Source organism: Palaemon carinicauda, chromosome 5 (genome assembly GCF_036898095.1).
Source record: "Palaemon carinicauda isolate YSFRI2023 chromosome 5, ASM3689809v2, whole genome shotgun sequence".
NCBI classification, from domain to species: Eukaryota; Metazoa; Arthropoda; class Malacostraca; order Decapoda; family Palaemonidae; genus Palaemon; species Palaemon carinicauda.
The window spans coordinates 79,519,914-79,526,916 of record NC_090729.1 but is presented as its reverse complement, the minus strand read 5'-3'; positions in this window follow the sequence as shown (position 1 = coordinate 79,526,916).

Below are 7,003 nucleotides of genomic sequence, written 5' to 3'. Positions count from 1 at the left end.
AAGGACATCACTTCTACATTTAAATTGAATTTCCTTTTATTCATTATATATAACTAATGATATCAGCATTAATAACCTTCAATCTCAAGATGCTAGAAAACTCAAGATCAATCAAACTATCTTTGCTCGAGAACATACTTTGACAGTTTTAATATGTCCATCTTGACCCAGGAACACTCTAAGTATAACAGATTGGGAGTATTTTTCCCGACTGACTGAGTCTAAGATCAACAACACGTACAAGTCCTCAACCCTAGGAGATATTTGTTGTAAACCATTATTTTTTTCAGGTTTCATCCTTGAAGAGAACTGACATGATTGTATTTTCTATCTTCTAAGAAGATTTGTGGCATATTCGCCATTCTGATTGCTGGTTCGGAAGGTGTTTCCCTCTTGATACAGAGGGTCATTCAAATTGGTCAAGTTGACATGCTGAGCAAGAATAAGGGTTCAGCTGTAAAGCAGGTGTCTTGGGGGTCAAGATATAATTGTTTTAAAACTTAGCATTGTCATATAGATGCAGTTTATGTTTTGCTATTCACCTGCACTGCTACACAAACAGTAGCCTGACAAGTTACTACTTTCTTAACATTTATTTAATTTGTGTGAGCAGTTTGAAGATTTGCAGCTTGATTTAGTATACCCTATCGCAATGTGTCTGGTAATGCTACCATATTTCAAGCAGGTTAGACTCTCTTCACAGATCTTATGCACCACTCAATTATTGATGGGTTCAAACAATCTCATAACCTCACCTGCACGTTCCTTACACCTTGTGCTCCTTGGCAACAAGAATATTATGAGCCTAATAGGGTTCAATAAATTCAAATTTGTATAAAGCTCTCAAACATTTATACCCCACTTATAACCAGTTTGTAATCTTATTTCAAGAAGTATAATGAGTTATCAACAACCTTTCATTAACTCATTATACTTCTTGCAAGCTTTTTTTCATTGACTGTAGGCAGAGGCAGTTTTAGCTGTGAATGCTGGATTTTTTTTTCTACCAACTTTGGTAGTCTGGATATATATTTTCAGTAATTACAGTATTGTTTATTTTTGCTTTGGGGTGATTCTGATTGATAGAAACATCCTCTGCGCTTCCATTCAGGTAATCCATGCCTTACCACTTCTAAATACGGTACTTAGGCATGTTACTCTACGTTTATAATGAATAGAAAATGTCTAAGTGGCGTCCATACATTGAAGACAACTTCTCTTCGGACAGATCGTCCTGCAGATAGTGTGCAGGATAACAGCAGAAATACATTTTGTTTTCTTCATTCATTGTTTGGTGTCGACATACGTTTCAGATCATTTCGTGGCCCTTCTTTAGGACTACATTGAGTAAAGGTGGCTGGTCAAACTTGGCAATAGTGCAGATCAAAATGTAAGAAATAACCAGGCCTTAATGCACATTCAAAAGAAATTACTTATTAAGAGTAAAAATCGATGATAAATGTTATAAAATGATGATACAACATGAAAAAAAGTTTTTCGTTGAAGCTTACAATTCCACTTTTTGTACCTAGAATTAATATCAACCCATCTTCATCATCGTAGCTAATTGGTAGGTTTATGACTTAGCATTTGATTAATGATGAATTTTGCACATTTAAACGTGTTTTTCATATTTCAAATAAGCCATATATATCAATACATTAAAGTCTGGATTCTCTTAATGACCTCGGGATCAGAGCGTGAGGCGAAATCACTCAAAGACTACAGTATCTGACTGGCTGGGTTTCGAACCCTGGTCCAGGATACTTGTATGACATTGACCATACCACTTAGCCACGAAGGAGGATAAAAGTCAATGACAATTCTGTACATATACTTGTCGAATTCATGTTTTTTGTACTTAGAAATTAAATCAACCCATCGTGGCTAAGTGGTATGGTCAATGTCATATAAGTATCCTGGACCAGGGTTCGAAACTCGGTCGGTCAGAGACTATAGTCTTTGAGTGATTTTGCCTGAGGTCGTTAATAAAATCCAGACTTTAATGCAATAATATATATGGCTTATTGGAAATATGAAAGACACGTTTAAATGTGCAAAATTTATCAGTAATCGAATTAGCTATAATGGTGAAGATGGGTTGATTTCAATTCTAAGTACAAAAAAACCTGAATTCGACAGGTATATGTACAGAAAAATTATCTTTCTTCGTTGCTAAGTGGTATGGTCAATGTCATACAAGTATCCTGGACCATGGTTCGAAACCCAGCCGGCCAGGTACTATAGTCTTTGAGTGATTTCACCTGGGGCTCTGTTCCCGAGGTTGTTAAGAGAATCCAGACTTTAAAGTATTAATATATATGGCTTAATTGAAATATGAAAAAAACGTTTAAATGTGTAAAATTTATCATCAATCAAATGCCATGTCACAAACCTACCAATTAGCTACGATGGTGGAGAAGTGATGATTTCAATTCTAAGTACAATATATCTGAATTCGACAGGTATAAGTACAGAAGAATTGTCATTGACTTTTATCATTCTTTGTAGCTAAGTGGTATGGTCAATGTCATACAAGTATCCTGTACTAAAATTCGAAACCCGGCCAGTCTTTGCATGATTTGATCTTGGGATCTGATCCCAAGGTTGTTAAAAGAATCTAGACTTTAATGTATTAATAAATAAGGCTTAATTGAAATATGAAAAAACACATTTAAATGTGCAAAATTTATCATATATATATATATATATATATATATATATATATATATATATATATATATATATATATATATATATATATATATATATATATATATATATATATATATATATGTAATGACAATACATTGATAAACCCATGACCCACGGGATCATTGGAGAGTTGGACGACAGCCATAACAGGATGTGAAAATAGACTAAGCTAAATCATTGCATAGGTAACATTTATTTATGTCCAGTAAACATGTCATAAGCCTCCCGTGAGAAACAGTTGACCTGTTAATCTCTACACCGGAACCACCTGGCTTCTAATTATAATCCTATGTGATCATATATGTAATAAATGCTGAGATAACTAATGTCACGTTATCAACCCAAGCCTATTGTAAGTTAGTTCTACTCATCTTTTCATACGGAATGGTCTTCCGACTAAACCATTCATGCTCCCGTGATTGAGCTAACAATAAATTTGTTTAAAGTTAACTTAACTTTGACTTATTTCAAGAAGTAACCTATAAGTCTAAATAATTCTATATCACATTAAAGAGATATGAGATAGAGCCACGATGTGTGCGTATGACATTCTCACACTAACAATTGGTGGCAGCGATTACAACTATAACAACCAGATATTACAATTTTAACAACCAGAGATTACAACTATAACAATCAGCGGTTACAACTGTAATAATTAGCAGTTACAACAGTAATGAATCTACATTTACGACGAAGTATCTACGTCTACCGAAGTAATGAACTCATCGAATATCAACTATAAATCATATATATACTAAGGAACTGGATCTTCAATTAACATACATCATTAAAACATCCTAATAATACGAAGAAATGTCCTTCATCTATATCATCAGGAAGTAAAACATTCAACAACGCACGATGAGAAATCAAGTCGAAACATTCATCATCCAGCTAAACTCTTGGAAAACGAGAGAGAGAGAGGAACTGACGTCATCAGATCTTCGCCATATATAGAGAAACTAAATACATTCTTTATTCATTCAGTTTTTTGCAGTGAAGTGTTTTATGTCACGAGTCAATCGTCCATTATTGCTGGGGTAAGTTATTTGCAATCTTCATTTTCCTTTATTAAAGGAATCTATATTCAACTTCAAATTCTCGTCTAGAATTTTTTTCTCTTTGTGCTAATTCCGTTTTCTTTCAGAAGTTCTCGGGAAATATCTTTGTCTTATGCGTTTACGCAGTGGACGTCTGTATTCATATAGAGATTTTGATAGACTCGCAAGGAATCGAAGTGATAAAAAAAGTTAAAGTAAACATGACGCCTCCTGTGAATCCCAGTAACCCCACTCCCAGTAACCCTAATCCAGTTTTAACTTTAGTAAGTGCACGTTCCGCTATCCTTCCTTTTCAAGGTCGGGTCAATGGGTTCTTACCTCAGAATGTCGAGTCATGGATATCATCAGTAGACCCTTATTTAAACGCAAACCGTATCACAGACCTATCTATACAATTACAAGAAGCTAAAAGTTTTATAGACTTTGCTAAAGGAGATGCAAGCACGTATCTTAGAAGAGTTTATTTTCAATAGGCAGTTACATGGGACGATTTCAAAGTTAGGCTACGTGCAATCTATGGCGGTGAAGAAGCTTTAAATGTAGTTTTGACATTAAGATATACACTTAATCAAGCCTCTATGACTCAGCTTGATGTTATAGAACGGGCGGCTCTCATTGCTGACACTCTAAATGAATATCAGGATATTTTAGGTTATTCCACATAGGTTACAGGAGATAACATCGCCGTGAAAGATTTCTTACGATTAATGTATTTAACTTGCATGACAATTATGTTGCCAGAGGCTTTAGTGCGGTATTTTGATAAAAAACTAATGCCTGAAAGTACAGAATTAGATGTATATAAACAGATAAAGAAACACATGTCTAAGTGTACTGATCTTGATCTCTTGTTTACTTAAGTTTTTGCAAAAAATGAAACTAAGCCACAACAAGTAAACGTAGTTAATAATAATCAGGTTGCAGGGATGACGTGTTATAATTACAAACGTCAAGGTCACTTGATTGCAGACTGTAGAACGCGATTTTGTTTGATACATAATAGTTCAACACATTCATATGGTCGATGCTAATCGCGTAATCAACAACAGAATCCTAAAAACGCCCAGTCAATTCCCCAGTCAATTCCATATGGAAAAAAAAACCCTCAGTTTAATAAAAAGAAACATCCAAATGTCAATGCAGTTTGAAATCAAAAACAAACAAATAGTGCTTCAAATAACTCTGTTCCTGGGCCAAAGTCAGACGAACTTTCAGAATGTGCAAAGCAAAGCAAATACCACATAATTAACTCCAATGCGGAAGAGAGTGATGTTGGGTCATTCGTATCAACATCCTTTGTATCAAATAATGCATTTAATAATTTATCAGATTATTGTGAGGCAATAGATTTTCCTATGAAACACACGGCAGAATCAAATAAATCAGTGCAGGTTCCCGTAGATTTGCAACAAATTCATGCAATAATAAGACAAAATGAGTTACGACCAACGTTATATGCTGTAAATTTAGAACACTGATCCTTCACATTGTTTTTTGACTCTAGTAGTCCACATAATATTATGGATTTGAGGACTCATCACTTTTTATTTTCGAACTTCCCTATAGAGAAGTCCGGAGTAAGGCTCTCGGGTATGGGAAATAATGAATAAAATGTAATAGGAGTAAGTGATGTTCAGTACAAGGTCGTTAAGCGCACGTTTGCCGATACCTTTATCGTTGTACAAAACATTGATATGTATCCAGCTGTAATTATAGGATACCCGTCTATGGACAATCAAAACATTATCTTAGCCCCTGCCAAACACAGCATGTATATCAAAGGGAAATTCTATAAGTCTTCTAATACCTTAAAATCAGTTTTGGATAAAAAGTAGACGACAAATAAAACAGTAACGTACGTTGAAGAACCAATCACTTGTCTCATGAATAAAGAAATAATATACGCGACCCAACAGAATTCTCGTTCACCTGTAATATCATCTTGCACGCAAACTATCGAGCCGAACGTAACTTAAAATATAATAGTACGAGTAAAGAAAACTTTGCCAGGATTCGAAATATGAATCCTTTCCGACACTTTGAAAACTAACGGATTGTCCGTCACACAAGCTATTTATACAGTCGGCTCGCAACAACAAGGTAATATTGAAGTCTATAACAATTTAAATACCACTTTAGTAATTCACAAAAATCAACATATCTTAGATGTAGAAGTTTGTAAACATCGTATTCTTACCGTCGCTGAAATCAATCACGCTCAATCAGTTGCGGATGAATCCCTTTTGCAATCTATTAAAAATGAAATCAATAAAGACATTCAAGAAGAGGAAATTCAGCAGAAATTTTTTGTTCTTCTAACTAAATATCATGATGTTTTCTCCACTACAGATGGATCCTTAGGTAAAACGGATGTCATAGAACACCAAATAAGGTTTAAAGACAAGCAGAAAATTATATATGTACCCTCGTACCGACTCCCTTTGAAATTTCAGAATGAGATAAATGATGAAGTAGGTAAAATGCTAGAAGGATTGAGTCATTAGGAAATCGAACAGCCCTTATAATTTTCCATTAATAGTTGTTCCGAAAAAAGATCGAACATGGCGTATCTGCGTAGACTTCTGTCGCTTAAATGAGGAAATGATCCCTGATCGATTCCCAGTGCCATGAACTGACGATATTTTATCTTTGCTAGGTCAGAATAAATATTTTACCAGCTTGGACTTACTTAAAGGCTTTCACCAGATATCATTAGAAGAAAATAGTATCCCATACACTGCCTTCAGCACAGCCAGGGAACATTATGAATTTTTGCGTATGCCTTTTGGTTTACATTGTGCTCCCATAACATTTACTAGAATAATTAACATAGTGTTTGGAGACTTGTTAGGGGACATATTGCATGCCTATATGGACGACCTTGTAATCTTTTCTAATACCTTAGAAGAATCCGTTTTGCAATCTATTAAAAATAAAATCAATAAAGACATTCAAGAAGAGGAAATTCAGCAGAAATTTTTTGTTCTTCTAACTAAATATCATGATGTTTTCTCCACTACGGATCGATCCTTAGGTAAAACGGATGTCAAAGAACACCAAATAAGATCAAAAGACAAGCAGAAAATTATATATGTACCCTCGTACCGACTCCCTATGAAATTCCAGAATGAGATAAATGATGAAGTAGGTAAAATGCTAGAAGGAGTGAGTCATTAGGAAATCAAACAGCCCTTATAATTTTCCATTAATAGTTGTACCGAAAA